The following is a 20,501-nucleotide window of genomic DNA, read 5'->3' as shown; positions in this document are numbered from 1 at the left end:
ACTTGTTTTTCTTCAAAGAAGTCTTTCATGCTCCAGGTATCATCTTGTTTGATGCTGAATGTTGTTTTTCCGGGGTTTGATGCTTCCCTTCCCATTGCTGAAAAGAGATTTATACTCCGGTGCTTGCTCCATTTGTTTCTCCTCTTCCTCGCTTCAGCTTGCGGACATCATTATCGACGACTCGGCCACTCGTTGCTCAGGGCACCCCTGCCCCTAATGCCTTACATCTTCCTTATCAACGCCAAAGAATGCGGAGGGAGTTGGAACAGCTTCCCTGCAAGAGATGCCCTCAGTGCCTCTCAATGTATCCCTAGGCTGAGTTCTATGGTTTTTGTAACCTAAGCCTCTCCCCGGAGCACAATGACACCTGCTGCAATTTATGTTCGACCTTCAGGAGCAAAACAGTGGAGATATAGGTGGTGGACCCATAACAAAATGTTTCGATCCATTGTCAGAAGTGCCAGCCATCTTTGGTGAAGCAGACCCGCTTGGTGTCGAAAAGGAAGAATTAAACATAACAGCCCATCAACCCAGCCCCAAGATCATTTGATTTGATTGCTCAAAACCAAGAAGAGCAGGAAGCCTAGGAAGAGAAAGACGCATCAGTTTGATCAACACCAGTATTTCTACACAGACTTCCAAGACATATAAGCAGCTGTATGTCAGAGCCAAGCATCACCCCCTTGGGTTACAGGCAAAAAGCCCCATGCATACGCCACCACCATCTCCAGGTGTGCCACCGCCCTTGGGCTCTAGTTGGCACAAAGGTAATGCATTGGAGTCAAGACAGTATACAGTCAAAAGTGTTGACTCCCATCAGCCCTTGAGTCTGAGGCCACACGCCGGTGCTGAACCATCGAAGCTGATGCTTCCAACGAAGCCGAATGCGCCATCAGCATCAAAACCAACATCAGCTCCCACACTGTCAACAGCCGACTGTGAGGAAAGACCCAGCCTCAAGACGCTACATCAGAAGCTGGTTAAAAGGCAACATTGCATCATTGTTCACTCCTGCACCGGCAAGATCTCTGTATCTGGACAGACTTTACCTAAAATGCTAAGACTTACCTTCGAAGATAATCCTAGACCAGAAACTCCTCTGAAAGCATAACAGGAAGGAAAAGTCAAATAAAGATCAGAACACAAATAAGACAAATCCTGAACAAAAAATATTTTGAATAATTATTTTGGATAACTTGGATAATTTGGATGGCAAAGACATTTCAGAGTAAAACTGCCACAAGAAAAGAACTTAGGGCCAGATGTACGAAGGGTTTTGCGACTCGCAAACGGCGAAGAACGCCGTTTGCGAGGCGCTAAAGCCGCTCCGCTATGCAGAAATGCATTTTACGAGTCGGATCCGACTCGCAAAATGCATTTCCGACTCGCAAATAGGAAGGGGTGTTCCCTTCCTATTTGCGACTCGCAATGCTATGCAATTTCATTTGCGACTGCGAAAGCGGTCGCAAATGAAATCGCAGTTACCATCCACTTGAAGTGGATGGTAACCCATTCGCAAACGGGAAGGGGTCCCCATGGGACCCCTTCCCCTTTGTGAATGATCACAAAAACAATTTTTCAGAGCAGGCAGTGGTCCTATGGACCACTGCCTGCTCTGAAAAATACCGAAACAAAAGGTTTCGTTTTTTTTTCTAAGTGCAGCTCGTTTTCCTTTAAGGAAAACGGGCTGCAGATAGAAAAAAAAAAACTGCTTTATTAAAAAGCAGTCACGGACATGGTGGTCTGCTGTCTCCAGCAGGCCACCATCCCCGTGAGTGCCCATACTCGCAATGGGGTCGCAAACTGTGACCCACCTCATTAATATTAATGAGGTGGGTCTTTGCGACCCCATTGCGAGTTGCAGAAGGTGTCTGAGACACCTTTCTGCATAGCAAATTGCGACTTGCAATTTGCGAGTCGCACGGACTCGCAAATTGCAAGTCGCAATTTCCAACCTACCTACATCTGGCCCTAAGTGATCTTAATTAAAACTGAGGACCAAACTGTAACTAAGCCCTAAACTCTTTACAATACGGGAGCGAACCAACTATGCCAACAAATAGCGCTCACTTGACACAAAATAAGAATGAGTACGAGCTACTACTCTAGATATCACTGAAGGTATCCCATAATTAATAAAAACACTTGTAGGGTCTCTCACAGTGATGTGGTTAACAGTCAAATACAGCCTGAGGATGGAAAAGAAACACTAAAACCTGTAGCTAAACAATGGATCATTAAACATCAAATTTCAAGGTTCTTTTATCACCCAGTCAGCTTTACACAAAACTCTCTTGCAAATAAAGCAATCCGGGGAGGGTGGCGAGATCATCCTAGTTAATAGGAAGAATCCCCAAATGTTCCACAAACAATAACAGGAAACTGGAGGTTTGACTCTCATGTGACACATATCGGATTCTGGCAACACAAAAGGATGATGGACGGAGTGCTGACAATGCAAACACTCACCCCCAGTCACAGATCTGGGTTTAATCCATCGTTCTTTTGCTCACCATGCCACCCCAGTTTGGACCCAGCCATATGCAAATCAGTCTTGACCCTGTTCCTCATGGGAACAGTCCAGCCCGAACTGCCAGGCCAGGTCCTCCCTGGACCGGAAACAAGCATCCTGGGACCGGTTTAGGATGATGGACGGAGTGCTGACAATGCAAACACTCACCCCCAGTCACAGATCTGGGTTTAATCCATCGTTCTTTTGCTCACCATGCCACCCCAGTTTGGACCCAGCCATATGCAAATCAGTCTTGACCCTGTTCCTCATGGGAACAGTCCAGCCCGAACTGCCAGGCCAGGTCTTCCCTGGACCAGAAACAAGCATCCTGGGACCGGTTTCGGGGTTTCACCCCTCATCAGCCAGGCTAGCTTGATTCCAGTGGCACAGTGAGCTAGGGACCCACGTCTGGGCATACCCTTCCCACTTAGGGCAACTTTAGCAACACAAAAGGATGATGGACGGAGTGCTGACAATGCAAACACTCACCCCCAGTCACAGATCTGGGTTTAATCCATCGTTCTTTTGCTCACCATGCCACCCCAGTTTGGACCCAGCCATATGCAAATCAGTCTTGACCCTGTTCCTCATGGGAACAGTCCAGCCCGAACTGCCAGGCCAGGTCCTCCCTGGACCGGAAACAAGCATCCTGGGACCGGTTTCGGGGTTTCACCCCTCATCAGCCAGGCTAGCTTGATTCCAGTGGCACAGTGAGCAAGGGACCCACGTCTGGGCATACCCTTCCCACTTAGGGCAACTTTAGCAACACAAAAGGATGATGGACGGAGTGCTGACAATGCAAACACTCACCCCCAGTCACAGATCTGGGTTTAATCCATTGTTCTTTTGCTCACCATGCCACCCCAGTTTGGACCCAGCCATATGCAAATCAGTCTTGACCCTGTTACTCATGGGAACAGTCCAGCCCGAACTGCCATATCGGATTCTGTCCCACCTACCATTCGCAGGGATGACATGATATCTTGAAAAGACAGATTTTTTTTTTTTTAAGTGACCTACAAGTACGAGTGGTTTCTCTACCAGTTTCGTGATCTAAGATAAACTTAACGGTTAAAAGGCTGTGCAAATTTACACCACGCCACTAACTTTTAGCCATGCTGAGCAGCAGCCACACTGATGTACTATATGGCTTAAAGACACTGGCAAAGCAAATAGCTTTCACATGGGCAAGAACTACTGGGTTAGCCAATGCGCGTACTGGGGAAGTGCCTTGGACCCCAACTCCACGGCATTTGCCAGTCGCCTTAGGCAGAGTGGGATAGTGCTTTTTCTACAGCGCTTTTAACAGCGTAAAATAGTTCCAAGCAGCTCACCAAAGGAAAAACCATGACCGAAACATGACAAACTGTATCTAAAAGCATTAATTTCAACATTGATGGGGTCCCAAGGGAGTACAGTAAAATCCAATAGCTGGGCCTACATAAGTGTTCAAATCAAATCACAGGGCTCACTTTGGAGTTTGCTGGTACACGGTACTCCGCTGCAACGATGACAGCGTACACTGTGAGCCAAACTCTTGGTCAGTCTGATCAATTTTGAGTCGAGCAGATTCCCAGGTTTACACCAACGAGGTATAATTTACTCTTTCATTGTAAACCTTCCTCCAACGTTCTGAGGGAGTACGGCCGTCAGAGGTAAGTCATCCGATCATCCTCCTTGTTAGAGTGGGCAGTTGAATGGCTTTATTTTTACTGTCCAGCACTGCCAGGAATATCCTGGTGGTGAAGGTCAATAAAAGATTTAAAAATGGTTCCCCACCCATGGGAGAAAACTCCCATTGTCTGGTACTGGGACCGTTAGGTTTTTCCTCCGGCTTTGAGAGTTTGATTTTGGAAGAGTAACGCCTTTACAAGTGTGGTACAAGTATCCATCACCAATTAAGGACTCACACCAAACGTTTTGTTATGGCTTCATGTACACTATGATGTCATATGGTTCTTGGGGGAAGTGAGATTGAGTTGGAATGTGATGACCAAGGGATTCCAAGGGAAGACAGTTGGAGAGGAGAAAAGGAGGAGGAAGGAAAGAAGAGGTGCGACGGACCTATTCAGTGGATGTCGATGTATTACTTGAAGTTAAACTATTTTAATAAAGATATCTGGAATAAAACATGGCATTTGGCGACGAGGGACGGACGCGACATCCACATTTGAATCCACGCGTTGTGGCTATATACGGCAGGAGTGTTGAGCGCTGTGTAAAGGGTACGACGTTGAGAAACGAACATTAATTTCGATTCGCATGCCGTTTACATTGGAAAAAGGAGTGTGTTTTCGCGGCACATGTGAAGGAAGCATCGGAAGATTCATTGCGCACATTTCAAGTGAGAGCTGAGGAAAGAGGAACCATAGCACGAGTCATTGCACATTTAAATCGAGCAAGCTTTTGAACTTTGGGTGATTGTTTTCTGTAACTTTAATTGTGCTAGTGGGGTACGGAATACGCGCAGTGTATACTTTTATAAAGGAAAATAACGCTCGTGAGCCTCACCGTTAGAAGTAGAACACTGGTGTGAGGGCACGCATCCTTGTGATTGTGAGCGCGACAGCTGCGCGTACGTGAAGCACGTTACTCAGGATCACAACGTGGTTACCACTGTGCTTGGGGACGACGTATGAAGAGCGAGGAAACGTGGGTATGGTTGCCTAGCATTGGAGACGCCGCATGTTCATTTCATTGTGCGTAAATAAGACGTGAGGAGCGCATAACTGTGGATCTGCTCACCGGATTTTGCTCACAGGAAGTGGGAAAAAAAAACAACTAAGACAACTAGAGTGCTGACCTTACGTGGATGAATTATTGCAACTAGATTGCTGACTTTTACTGGAATTGTAGAACATGGCAAGGACATGAGACAATGTTATAATGTATAATAACTATAGTTTAATTAATATTTGTATATAGTTAGTTTCATTCATTTCAGTACACATTTTGTTTTTTCTCATTATGTCTCATCATTCTCCCCTCAGTATGTCCCAACCTCCCCAATTTTTATCAGAACGTGGTGAACCAATTTTGCCATGGAAGAAATGGATAAACTTATTTGACTCATATTTGATTGGTATTGGTGGTGAAAAGTTCTCACCGGCAAGGAAACAAGGAATTTTACTGCACAATTTGGGAATTGAGGGACGTAATATTTATGATAGTCTTGATCTTATAAACATTGGCACTGCTGAAGGTGAACCAAGAGACATCTATGAGATGTCTCTCATGATGCTTAAGAAGCATTTTGACGGTCGCATCAATGTTGTTATGGAAAGGCACACATTTTTCATGAGATCTCAGGCAGAAGATGAGAGGGTTACTAATTATATTGCGTCACTTAAAACATTAGCTCAGACATGTGATTTTGTGAATTTAACTGAATCTCTGATACGGGACCAATTGGTACGTTGTACAAACAATCCCAGAGTTCAAGAAAAGTTATTGGCTAAGAATCCTACGTTAATAGAAGCAATTATAATTGCTGAAAGCATTGAACATGCTATTTTTTGGGTCAAGGAGATAAAAGATGTGAGTCTGAATACAGGTTCTCATATGGACTCTGGATACACAGCTATGTCAGCTACAATTTCAACTTTTGATGATGTTTGTGGGAATGAGTTAGTACATAGGGTTACAGAGAAAATGAGAGTCAGCAATGATGTACAGAAAGACTCTAAGATCAGATGTTTTAAGTGTGGTAATGCTGGTCATTTGGCAAACAATCCCAAGTGTTTTGCAAGAAATGTTAATTGTAGGAAATGTGGGAAGAAAGGACACTTAGCGAAAGTTTGCAGAAGTTCTAGGATAAATATGGTGGGAGAACCTACTGATAGTCAACAAATTGTATTGTGTATTAATAATACGTGTACTGGAGATTTGCAATCTGATATGTGTGCAGAGGATAAACTGGTCATGCCGAAATGTGATATTAATATTGGGGAGAAAACTGTTGCAGTGTTTGCTGATTCGGGATCCCCGTTTACATTGATTGGTGATAAGAATTGGGAAGGAATTTTTGGAAATGATAATATCAAATTGATTCCACCTGATATTTCTCCTGTTGGTTATGGGGGACAAAAAAATGATTTATTTAGCTACTCCATAATGTCAATTAAATTTAAAGGGAGAGAGACTGTGGGTAAGATTTATGTAGCCAAGCGTGGCAACAATCTTTTGGGGTGGCGTCATCAGAGAGATTTGGGAATAATTTTAAATCCAAACGCCCCTGACCAGGTTCTTTCTGTTTCCAGTGTGAGTGATGATGCAGGATTTGCCAGTGAGTTTCCTGAAGTTTTCAATGACAAATTAGGTTTACTAAGAAATTTTAAACATAAGATTATTTTGAAAGCAGGTGCTAAGCCAATTGTGTACAAAGTAAGGAAGGTTCCTCATTTGATGTTACAACCATTGCAAGAGGAACTTAATAGATTGTTGAAATTAGAGGTCATAGAGGAAATTGAAGCGTCTGAATGGTTGGCCCCCATAGTTTTGGTCCCCAAAGACAATGGAGAAAAAATAAGGTTATGTGTTGACCTCAGGGGCCTTAATCAGTCTATATGGGTAGACCGTCAACCATTACCAAATATCAGTGAGACTTTGACTATGCTGACTAATGCCAAAGTATTCAGTGTTATGGACTTATCAGCAGCTTATCAACAAGTCATGCTTCATGAGGAGTCAAGACACCTTACCTCTTTTGTTACTCCTTTGGGTGCGTTCAGATTTCTCAGGATGTCGTTTGGGCTAGCCTCGGCTGCGGCTTGTTTCCAGAGGGTTATGAGAGAGGTACTTAAAGGTCTTGATTCAATCTTATTTTTTCAAGATGATATTTTGGTGTATGGTGAAGACACAGCAAAGCATGATGAGGTTTTAAGATCTGTACTTGAGAGACTAAAAAATAATGGGCTGACGTTGAAGAGGGAAAAGTGCATATTCAGAGTAAATGCTGTCTCATTTCTTGGTCACACTATTTCTGGGGATGGCATAAAACCCAAATTGGAATTGGCCAGATCAATTCTGTCTGCACCAACACCTACGGATAAGGATCAAGTAAGGTCGTTCCTTGGGCTTGCTGAATACTACTCGAAGTTTGTTAGAAATTTTGCAAGTGTGATTCAACCTTTAAGAGTAATTTTTAAAAAAGGAGTGCGTTTTGAGTGGTCCCCAGAATGTGATGAAGCATTTAAATCAGTGAAAGATTACATTGGTAAAATGCCCACTTTAGGTCATTTTGATGTCAAACGCAAGACCATTTTGTCTACTGATGCCAGTCTGAAGGGTCTGGGTGCCGTACTTTCTCAATTGGTTGATGGTGAGGAGAGAGTGGTAGCATTTGCTTCCCGTTCTCTTAAGGGAGCAGAAGAACGATATTCTGTAATTGAGCGTGAAGCACTGGCTTGCACTTGGGCAATAAACCATTTCAAGTTTTATTTGTGGGGTTTACCATTTACTCTCAGAAGTGACCATAGACCTTTGGTACAATTGTTTGCATGTAGAAATAATGAGAACACCACACCTAGGATTAAACATTGGGTTGAAAGTTTGTGGGATTAAAATTTTTCATTGTTATATTATCCGGGGAAGATAAATATTCCTGCGGATTTTCTTTCTAGATTGTCGGTATTGGATCCAGGCATGATTGAGCACCCTCCAATATTGTGGGTTAAAGAGACTGCTCTTGATGCAGGAGAATGGAGTGAAGAATGTGATAAGGATGTTGTCCGAGGTACAGTAATGAACTTTGTGGTGCATGGGTGGCCGTGTTTGAATGAATGTTTAATTGATGTTGGAGCGTTCTGGTGTGTTAAGGATGAACTTAGTATCATAGAGGGTAATCTGTATAGAGGAGATAGATTAGTCCCACCTGGGGGATTGCATAAAAAATTGATCAATTTGGCTCATGATGGACATTTGGGTAGGAACCTTACCAAATCTAGTATTAGGGAACGATATTGGTGGCCGGGATTGGACAAGCAAGTTGAAGCTGTAGTAAAGGATTGTTTCCAATGTGCCAGTAATGACAAATCTAAAGTAGTGCGAACTGCTCCTTTGTCTCCTATATCTGTTCCAGATGAGCCATGGGTCAAATTATGTTTAGATTTGGTTGGACCTTTTGAGTTATTACCGCCTGGTGAGAGATTTGTAATTGTTCTCGTCGATTACACCTCCAAATGGGTTACTGCTAGTTGTGTGAGTTCCATCACCACAAAAAATGTGATTGAGTTTTTAACTGAAGTATTTGCATGTGAGGGTATCCCCAAGGTTGGTATTACGGATAATGGTGTGCAATTCACTTCTTTGGAAATGAGGAATTTCCTTAATAATTTGGCAATTTCTCATCATCGAACTGCATTATATGCTCCTCAAGCCAATGGATTAGTGGAGAAGATGAATCAGTTAGTGAGAGCGAGTGCTCAAGTGGCCCTTGAACATAGGATGCCTTTGAAAGTTGTTCTGAGAGAGAAGTTATGGGCTCATAGAAACGCACCTAATGTTATCACAGGAATGTCTCCTTTCCGCATTTTGAAGGGTAGATTGGCGGGTTCCAAATTTAATCCTTCTTGGTTACATTCTGGATTGCAAAATCTGAATGAGTCACCTACTTTTAAATCTGTTCGTGCCAGGGTAGTTGAGAATCAAAATAGGTACAAGAAGAGGTTTGATGAAAGGAAGTGTGTAAAACAAAGGTATTGGTCTGAAGGAGGTTTGGTGTTTATTAAAAAACCAGTCTGGTGCAATAAAGGTGTTTCTAAATTTGTAGGGCCAAAGAAAATTGTAGAAATAAGGAAAAATGTAGTGGTACTTGAGGATGGTGAAGTTTGGAGTATGTCTCGCTTAGCCAAGTGTTCTAACGGGAAGGAATTGAGTAACACAGTACCTAATTCAGAGATGAGTGAGAATTTAAGGAGGACTGTGAGGAACAGAATTTATCCAAAGCACCTATCAGATTTTGTGAAATAAATTGGGAAGTCGTATTTTTGTTTGTGTACATGATTAGAATTTGATTAATTGATTTTTGTTTTTATATATTTTCTTTTCTCAATTGATACAATGTTGAATTAATCGTCTTATCAATTTTGATATGTATATATGTTGTATTATAGTTATTCCGCAATGTTATTTTGTTATATTTTGTGAATTGTAAGGGGGAAGATGTGTTATGGCTTCATGTACACTATGATGTCATATGGTTCTTGGGGGAAGTGAGATTGAGTTGGAATGTGATGACCAAGGGATTCCAAGGGAAGACGGTTGGAGAGGAGAAAAGGAGGAGGAAGGAAAGAAGAGGTGCGACGGACCTATTCAGTGGATGTCGATGTATTACTTGAAGTTAAACTATTTTAATAAAGATATCTGGAATAAAACATGGCACGTTTCAATAGCTTTACAGCAGTCCATAAAAAACCCATAGAATTCACAACAGGGCCTGTGAACTCTTCGACCGTTAGTTGTCAGGGTGTTTCTGTATTTCCACAGTTTAATGGCTTTGTGACAATAACCATTTGCATATGGAGAGTTAAAGGTTTTTTTTTAATCCATTAATTTCGTTGGATTTTTTTTATTGCAAGCTGCATAGAAACCAAGGTAATAGATGTGGTACCAATAAGAAACACGTTTTATCATTAAAACCGTGCCTTAAGCAAATCAGTTGCATTTTTGTCAATTGCCAGCAAAATCTAACACAGTGGCACATGTCTGCAATAAAATGCAAATTCATAACTAAATTATAACATAATTCCCCCGATTTCTATACCGATGCCCGTATTAAATCAGTTAAATCCTGGTGAGTTATGGACAACATGAATTAAATCACTTCGGGGGACACTTCTGAAGTGCTAACATACCAGAGCACATTGAAAAGTACAGGGCTTGTGATTAAATTGGTGTCAATAGCCTGGTCAAGAATGGAATCTAATTTAGTGGCACACGTCTAAAGTAAATAAGTGAAACCCATTAGTGAATAGTATCTTTCTTTGCCTGCAGTCTTTACTTTGTTTAATTTACAAACTACCATATTACAATGTATGGTAGTGCCTAAGTGGTAACAATGAATGATAACATTCATATCCTTTACTTATAATGTGTCACGCACTTTGAAATGTGGGTTCATCTTTTTTTAAGGCATTTTATAAAGAAAATTAATCTAACAAATGCTCTAAAAAGGAAAGCTTGAAGGGCGTGGCTAAGATGGCAGCCGAGTAGGTGCGTTTCCACCCTGCTCCGCTGCCTGACTACCCCCTACCTGTGGCCTGACTGCCTCCTAGAAGACACCCAGTGTAAAAGCTTGTGGCGGAAACTCTATGAACAGTGGTGGACTGCCCTGCCCCCCTACCTTGGCACTAGCGGGGCAGCGAGGAGTGCAGCACCTACTCTTGTGGCCCCTGGGAGTGAAACAAAAGGCTGGCCATTGCAGAGCAACTGCTCAGATGACCTGAGAATGTGTGCACCTCCATAGCAGGCACCTCCATCACACATCAGTGGTCACTTTTCAGTGTGAACCTTGCTGACATCACCAACCTGACAGCCGCCACTGCCAGAACGCCTTTGTAGTCGCCCAGACAGCTCACGCAGGAAGGAGCGTCCTACTCTGTGACCTGAGTGAACCACTTCAATCTGTACCTACTGCAGGGCCTCGAATGTGGCTGGGACTGCGAACATGACCCCTGGCTGTGGATGACGGGCAGAGCCCGACATCCAGCAGCCCCCACTAGAAGTCCACAATTCCTCATGTGGCAGAGCTTTGGACTTGCCCCTCCCCAACAGTCTGTGCTGCTCAATGCCGGAAGCGGAGGGCCCTAGACATGCCCTGTGTCGCTGACTCTAGCACAGGCTCCTCCCTTCCGCCTGCAACTGCTGGAGTGGCCCTGCGGCCTACATTTTCCAAGGCCCAACCACCACCTGCCAACTGTAAGTGCCTTGCTCCCCTGCAGTGCGCCTAGTAGAGTTACCCTTGTCACTGCACAGCCCACCTCCATTGCTGGAAGTGAAGGGAGGGATAGACATGAGGATGCATGATTTTGTCCGTGGGACCGTGATTGGTGGTGTTCACTCTGGGGCTGGGGGGTCCGCACAGTGGGAAACTGGACACTTGCTCGTCCATAACTGCTGTGACATGCCACACCCCTGACACTGTAACCGGGGAGGCATATCTCCTCAAGCTGAACGGGGCGGACCCCCAAACTGCACAGAATATAACCCTATAACCTTGCCAAGCAGCCACCCTCTCTCAACAATGTTAACAAACAAAACTAAAAAAGACCCCGCACTTAGGAGCATGCTGCTCAAGGCCTCCTCGAAGAAACCAGATGCGGCATGGGACACCTGGCCCATGGAGCTGGTGAATACTGAGGTACAAACTCCGGGCTGATGCCAGATGGACACGGAGGGCCCCCTCACTCCTACCTACATGAAGACATTGTTTGGCAGACTCAGTGAGGACATCACAGCACTCCGGAGAGACTACACCACGGAAATCAAAGAGGTAAAGCATGACTTGACAGAGCTGGGACAGTGGGTGAACACCTTTGAACAAGGCAGCAAGGGGAAGGAACTTGACACCTCTAAGCTCAAAATATGGCCCTCCAACTTCACCCGGAGAACCTTGAAAATATAATTTAGTGCTCCAATATCAGGATTAGAGGCACCCCTCATGGCAGACTTGGGAGACTTTGAGGGCTAAAGTCACTCACCTCTTCGCATGTACTACCCGTCCTAAAGTACAAGGACCTTGTGTTGGACCGTACTCACAAAGCAGGCCACCCATCCACTACCGCCCGGACCACACAAGGCATATGCATACTCACCTGCATCCATCACTTACATCTGAAAGAAGTCATCCTGGCATCAGTCCATGACCGAGGCCCTATCCTCTTTGAGGGCCTGAAAGTCTCCTCTCACCCTCCAGACATCACCCACTCAAAGCAGCTACCACCTTTTTGTGTGACAAGGGGATCAAGTATAAATGGGGCCACCCATTCCACCTCACCTTCATATGGGACAATGACACACTTGTGGTTCGAACTATGGAGTAACCCCCCAAACCCATCCCCCACCCATCCCCAAGGAGGCAAGTCAGTTTGCTCGACCTCAAGACCCGTTAACTCGGAGAACTAACAACAGAAGGGAACATTGGGCCTCCAAGAGAAACGCACACAAGCCATCAGCACAGCAGACAAAAGCCTTGGGAACGATCTGAGATGCTCCACATCCTAGAAACTGGCAAGCCTGCCTAGTGCTATGCCCTCCTCCAACAAACAACTTCAACTGGCAGAGAGACACCCATATGCATATATCAATCCCCCGAGCAATCTTATCGCAAGATAACCACTCATGAGGACCAGAGGATGCAGGTTCACTCAAACTCCTCCAGTGTTGGGACAACAGAGGGCATACATCCCCCTCACACTTGTCCTGATATTATGTTCATCACCACAACCCCCACAAGGTTGTGCTTCTGGTTTCCATGGAGGGAGTGGCTGAGTTACATGTTATCCCTGCGGTTAGTTGTCCTTCTCCACCTAGGGCTCCACAAAGCGACCTACACCTTCATGTACATTCCACTGACACAGGGTTCTCAACTAGAGAAACTAACCCTACTCTATTCCATGTCCCCAAGACCCTAACCTCTTGCTGCATTCATGGATAAAACACTCAGCCTCAATGTCCGCAGACTGAATGCACCCATGAAGTGCTTAGCACACTTGTCTTTGCTTAGGGACTTTGATTGCGACGTGGGTCTACTACAAGAGAACCACCAACTAAAGAAACACTGGGCAAGTATTAAATCCTGCTGGTTTGACAGACAACACTTCTCATCTGGACCCAGTAAGTGAGCAGGGGTGGCAAATTTGTTGGCCACTAAATTCCAGGGACAAGTCATACAGGCTCAAGCAGCGCTACCTGGAATGTTACTCTCCCTACAAATATCCATAAACATCTACTCATTTACCCTTGCCACACTTTATAGGGCCAACGACAGCCAGGATAAATTTATCCTGAATGCCTAGTCTTTACCTCTACAGATACCGAGATTATAGTGGGAGGGGACTTCTACCTTATCCCTGACATTGTGCTGGATAGATAGGCTCAAAGGGTGGGGCAGATCGGTGCTTTTACGTCAGAGAGCAAAAGATGGCTGACGGATGTGAGCCTCAACAATGGGTCGAGACCTCAACACCCCTCCTCTAGAGACTACACGTTCCTCCCCACCTCCCACCAAATTTATGCTTGCCAAGACTACTTCCTAATTTCCCCTGTGTGTTGGTGGCACCAAGCAATCTGAAATAGGAGTGCTGGCACTCTCTGATCACTCCTCCGCATCAATCTCCTTCCAAGTCACAGGGTCAATCTCCACCCGCAGCACTTGGCGGCTTAACAACATCCTGTTATCACATGATTCAACTCTTAAGGAAGTCAGGGAGATGATTCAACACTTCCTCCAGAGAAATGACACGCTGAAAACACTCCTCTTACTGCTGTTGGAAAGCCTGAGAGCGGTCATCAGAAGAACTCGACTGCAAGCCAGAAAAGCCATGGAGCTGAATGGTTTTACCCTGAATGTCTATAAAGTGTTTGCCCCTCAGCTGGGCCCTCTCCTCAAAAGGCTCTACAATTCCTTCTTTGAAACTGGTACCCTCACTGACACTGTGAAAGAGACACTGATCACTGTGTTTCCTAAACCTGTGAAGGACCCTATGAAGTGTTCTTCATATCGCCCCATCTCTCTCCTGAATGTGGATACCAAGCTGCTTATGGGCATCCTTGCTGCATGTCTAAACCTGCTTATGCGAGGCCTGGTGGATCCAGACCAGGCAGGATTCATACCGGAGAGAGGTTGCAGCGACAACACGTGGTGCTTGCTGCATCTCATTGACAAAGCACATACCTCTCAGGTTCCAGTATCCTCAAGTCAATTAATGCACAAAAAGAGTTAGATCAAGTATGTTGGCCATTTCTATGGTGGGTACTCGACAAGATAGGGCTGGGCCTGCACTTCTGAAAATGGGTTATGTGCAGCTACAGCAACCCCATGGCACGGGTGAGAGTCAATGGCTCAACCTTTCCCATCGTCAGAGGCACGCAACAGGGTTGTCCGCTCTTCCCACTCGGTTTTGCTTTCTACATGGAGTCACTAAGCAGACAGGCTCTGAACAGCCATTCAGATTTGGGGCATCATCTTTAGGCGACAGGAACACAAGATAGCACTATACACAGATGACATCATGCTGGCACTTACAAAACCCTTCTCCTCCCTGCCTGCCTTTCTTGTGTGAACTGGAGAGATTCAGCTACATAGCTGGATTTAAAGTAAACATTCAGAAATTGCAAGCTCTCAACCTCACAAAACCACAACATGAAAGGCTCCAACTATAGCCCATGTTCCATTCCCCGTGGGTGGGCTCCTGGGTTCTGTGCTTAGAACTTAAAATCTATGCTTTGTGGGGGGCAACTGTAGGACATAACTCTACAGACCTTTTGACTATGGTACAGTTTGACTTACATACCTGGGGGGGTAAGGGGCTCTCCAAACTAGGTCGTGTAGCTGAAATAAAAATTAACCTCCCAAGACACTGTAGGTTATGTAGACTCTCCTACTATGCCTACTGACACACTTCTCACCAAACTACAACAGACAATAGAGACCAATAAATGGGGTGGGGTGGAATGGCAAAAAGCCTTGTTTTGACCGAAAGAGAGCCTATCTGACTATTGAGAGGGCGGCCTAGGCATCCTTCACCTTACCCACTACTACCTCACATGCCAATTGCACATAAGGGTAAAATGGAACAGGCCACTCACGGAGAAACACTGGTGCTTTATGGACTAATGCAGACCCAAAATACATATCTAGAAGGTCCCCTGGCTCCTAAAAAAAACACCGACCCCCCCAAGGGTTTACATTTCATCGATTATCCGAGCTAATATGGCTGCATGGGATAGGGTTATGACCGCTAAGGGACTGTCCTCACACACAAAACCCCTCACACCCATTATAGATAACCCCAAATTCCCTCCTGCAGCAACAGGACAGGCATTCCAGGTCTGGCAAAAAGTCAACTGTTAAAGGATAAGCAACCTCTTTGGTCACACAGGCCTCGTGGACTTCCATAAATCCAAATGAGTTATGGCTTACCATTTTCAGAAACCTGACACTATACTGCTATCAAACACTGAGGGCCTCATTACGACCCTGGAGGTCTTTAGACCACCATGGTTGCGGTAGCGGTCTGACCGCTGCCAGAGCGGTGGTCCGACCGGTTTGGCGGCAGTCTGACTGCCACATTATGACCGTGTGGTTGTGCCACTGTCGGACCGCCAGTACCACCACAGGAGGGATTAGCGGTGCTGGCATTCCTAATCCTGCAGGGCAGCGCTGCAAGTAGCACCGCGCTGGGGATTACAACCCCCCTCTCCGCCAGCTTTTACATGGCTGTAGCACCACCATGTAAAGGCTGGCAGAGACAGGGTGCAGGGGGCCCAGGGGGCCCTGCACTGCCCATGCACTTGGCATGGGCAGTGGAGGGGCATCTATGGCCAGCCCTGTCACGCTGTTCACTGTCTGCATTGACTGCACAATGAGGATTACAAGCTGAAGGAATCACGGCACTCATACTAGCAGCCAGTATATTTTAAGAGCGCTTGTTCTGGAGAAGCACAAATGTAGCATTTAAAATAAACCACGGTGGTTGGGTTGACTTTTACTATTGGAAATGTATTTCTACCCAAATTAACTTTTTTAGCAACATTAGAATAATGAAAAACTAAAATAAAATCATAACGTTCTAATCTATTCCATGGAGATTGGGTGCCACTCTTTGGTGACAGTTTATAGGTTTCTGAGGAATGTTAGGATTGTAACTTATGAACTCCAAGAAACAAAAAAAGATCTATGTGACAAAAGGAGTAACCCACTGAGCTATTCACATCAAATGCGTTTCTGTCATCTGCATGTACGCGTTTTTTGCAGCAGGCGCATTAACCCTCTGCACTACTTTATGATGTGTCAAAACTTTCATTAGACAAAACCTGATCTCTTTCCAGCAGGAACATTAATCACCAAAGATTTCTTGACTTAAAACTGCTGGCCACACGAGGAACTCTGCAGCAAGTGATTTTAAAACTAAGTTATTTTTGTTATTTCCAAACACAGCCTCTCAAGTGATCAGTGGCAGGAGCGGCTGCACTGGTCGCACCGCCCTAAAGCCGGCCCTGGAATGGACTGACTCTCTAAAGAGCACGAGTCTCACCCAGCAGTGCTGCGGTGCAAGAGGCGTTGCTCAAGATTAAATATTATCAGTATTGCACCCGGGCATAGCTGGCAAAATGGAAAACTGGTGATATGTTCACCTGTTTGGGCAACTGCTGCCAAGCGGGCACTCTAACACACCTTCTTTGGCGATGCCCCAAAGAAACGGTATTCGGAGGACATGCATGCACAGGGGACATTAATGAGATTCTCAACACCGACATCCCGGCCTTGCCTAGTTTTATTTCAGTGTTTCTACCAAAGACACTGAATGACCCCTCACAAGCTAGCAAAGGTAAGGCCAATTCAGTGACTCTCTGCCCGGCTAAGCAGGCAATCACCTTAAAGTGGGGCACCGACTCCACACCTGACTACGCTGACGTGCTGCATAAATTATGGGATATTACTGGAACGAAAAACTCACAGCCTCACCGGAAGCCAAGTTGCCACAATTTGAGAAATGGTGGTGTTAATGCAGTTGCTTCCTTGTGCAAGAATTTTGTGAACTCTCCTGCCCGAACTACCTCCGATTTCTTCAGCTCACGCAGGAGGAGCATGCAAGAGCTTCTGCAATAGAGGGAAACAGAAGCAGGGTCTGATTTAGATCCTTGTGGAAGGATTACTCTGTCACAAATGGGTCTGATTTAGATCCTTGTGGAAGGATTACTCTGTCACAAATGGGTCTGATTTAGATCCTTGTGGAAGGATTACTCTGTCACAAATGTGTCAGATACCCCGTCTGCTGTGTTACGATCTCCATAGGATATAATGGAATCGTAATATGGGGACAGGATATCCGTCACGTCTGTGATGGAGCAATTCCCTCAACCGAGATGTAAATGAGGCCCTGACTCTGCATACTGCGCGTGCCACTCCTCGTGACACTGGCCCAGCCAGAGGTGGATGCCAAGGAGGTGGAGAGCTCCCCTTCCCATATGGACCAAACCAAGATGATCCCCTCTCTGCTTACCATTCCTTTCCCTCACTGGCCCTTGAATGTAGGTGGGTCAGGGCAGGACTGGGTACTAAAAGCAGCCCCAGAAAATGTTGCCACACCAGCCATCATACTGCACGCAGCGAGCAAGCACTGCGAGCAAGCCTGCCTACTGCTAGAGGGGTTTGATTTATCTACCCAAGAAATGTTTGAAACAAATTGCAAATATAGTGGATTTTATTTTCATATTCGAACTTTGACCAATCATTGAATTCATTGAATGGATAGGTGGAGATTGGAGACAGCGATGGATAGCTCTGTGAAGGAATAGTTAAATGGGTGAGAAGTGGGTGGATGAATTAATTCAAGGAAGGGCGACAATGAATATAGACGTTTAGCTAAGTGAAGAAAATGGTCTCAATGCACTGACCAAGGTTGGATGCTTTGGTATTCAACTTAGCTTCTGCAATAAAACATCACCTACCCCCAGCACTACTAGTACCCCCAGCCCAAGTGAAACATTCATAGCCAGAATTTAACATAGTGCTCTGGTTGAGTGCTTCAAAGAACTCAACATAGAGCATTAAGCTTTGATCTAAAATGAGAGAGACAATGACATAAACACACAGTGGCTGAATTGTACAAAAACTGTGCATCAATCCTGGCTTCCAGTTGACCATATTGTGTGATCTTAGACAACTACTTTTTTTCAGAGTGCCTCCTTCATCACATGACATCACCTTTAATATCAGCTGCGGGTGTGAACTGCACAAAAACCAAAAGACTATTGGCCTGATTTATAATGTGGCGGACGACTTACTCCGTCACAATGGTGACAGATATCCCGTCCGCCGAAATCTAAATCCTATCGGATATAATGGGATTTAGATTTCGGTGGACAGGATATCCGGCACTGTTGTGAAAGAGTAACTCGTCTGCGAATTTCTAAATCAGGCCCTATGTTACTCCATCTATAGTAACACCATAGACCATTCATAGAGGACACAAGACAGCCTTTCTCTTAGTTCACTAGCAGCATTGTTGTCAGGAGGGTGGTGGGGACATGCATGTTTTTAAATTCATGATTAGAAAATGTCATTGCTACTTTAGAAGTACATTTAATATAATAACCTAAATGTGTTGCAAAGCTCACATTAAAAAGCATACACTGTTTTACATTTTGAAGAATCTTTAGAATGCATGTACTTGATTCTCTCAGCCAAGCATCAGCAGACTTCTCAATACTCTGCTCCCCAAAGCCCTGAAGGGCAGTGCTGCTCATGGAAGCCCTGCAGGTGACACGGACAACCCAAATGCCAAAACAAATTGTTTTGAGTGAGACTTTAAAACCATTTGTTTTTGCATTATTTATTCAAAAGGGCTGCAGATAGGAAATTCGGCTGGCCGGTACCCAGCAGCAAGACTGGCCCTCATCCCCAGTGAAACTGCCCCCCACACTGCTGCGCACCAGGTAAATGCCCGGTGCCAGGTAGTGCCAGTCTGGGGCTGGTAAGAGTGTTTCTTAGTTAATGAAAATTAATAAAACAGATTTGAACCATAAAAGGAAATCTTGTTTGCATAAAGCGTCACTCTTCCTTCTGCTTGTCACTTCCCTCTTTTTTAAATGTTGGTAATAGGACCAGTGCAATGTAAATGAAGACCTACACAACGTTGGGTGAAACCTATCAGGAGGCTAAGAAGCTCAGAGGAAAATACAAGCAGTTGTTTCAAAATAGTGGAATCCACTGCCCCTCCATTCTTGGGAGAGGCCAAAGAATTCAAACTTGAGGCAAAGGTTCCTGGACAGATATGAAGAGATTTGGGGGGCGAAGATGTAAGAGAGGAAGCAGTTCACAAGTGATAGAATAAGAAAAATAATTAAAGAAAACTGTAGTCCCTGAATGTGAGCAGTGTGAAAAATGCACGTCATCCAGTCAAAAGAATGCAAAGAGGCTATGCTCCATGGGAGGGGCAAACACAAGATAGGCAAGTTGGACAATGAAAGCCATTGAAAAAGCAAGCAAATGAGAGTGACAGGACAGCCAGGCAATGAGAAGCAATGGGCGGTCTGTAATCTTCTGTAAGTTCATAGGAAGCCCACAATAGATCTTTGGCAACCAGACAATTTGCGTTGTTTGGTGGATCTAGCCCAAAAAGAGCCTACTGCTTGATAGGCAACATCTTATATAAGGCCAGGCATATGTGGAGTTTTGCACAATATAGCTGAAGCTACTTTGCTTCATTCTAAGATGTGGAACTTCACCTCAAATCAACAGTGCTGATGGTAACTTTCCCAGAGGACTTTTGAAGTCTTAATGCCCATTCCTTTACTGAATTTACCAAGGCTTCATTATAGAAACAAACTAAGAGAATCCATGAGTTTACCAAACCTTTTTAAGTCTGCATCCTTGACTCACCTTTTCTCCTCAGAATATTTGGGTACCGTGCATGTCATCTACACAGTTTTTGGGTGTGATCAGCAGCATCACCCACTGGCATTATCTATAATTTTATGTGCCACCGACCAGATATACTAACATACGGCTGGTTCATTGGGGGATGTCAAGAAGTAAGAATGCCCCTATTCCAGTAAGAAAAGACAAACGTTACTTGTAGGTCTTCAGGGAGTCCTTTCTTTGCTGGCTTTTGTTCATCCTTTACCTTACCCCTTCACAAATATTCAGTCATATTTGCCCTGTTTCAGGAACAGTACTCTGAGGGTAGTCAAACTTATCTAAAATAAACTGCATCCAACTGTAGTCAGTCTATGAGATTCAATATACTCTTGACCTTCACTGAGG

The sequence above is a fragment of the Pleurodeles waltl genome, chromosome 7 (genome assembly GCF_031143425.1).
Source record: "Pleurodeles waltl isolate 20211129_DDA chromosome 7, aPleWal1.hap1.20221129, whole genome shotgun sequence".
Taxonomy (NCBI): domain Eukaryota; kingdom Metazoa; phylum Chordata; class Amphibia; order Caudata; family Salamandridae; genus Pleurodeles; species Pleurodeles waltl.
The sequence above is the reverse complement of the archived record's forward strand: the minus strand, read 5'-3'. Positions refer to the sequence as shown.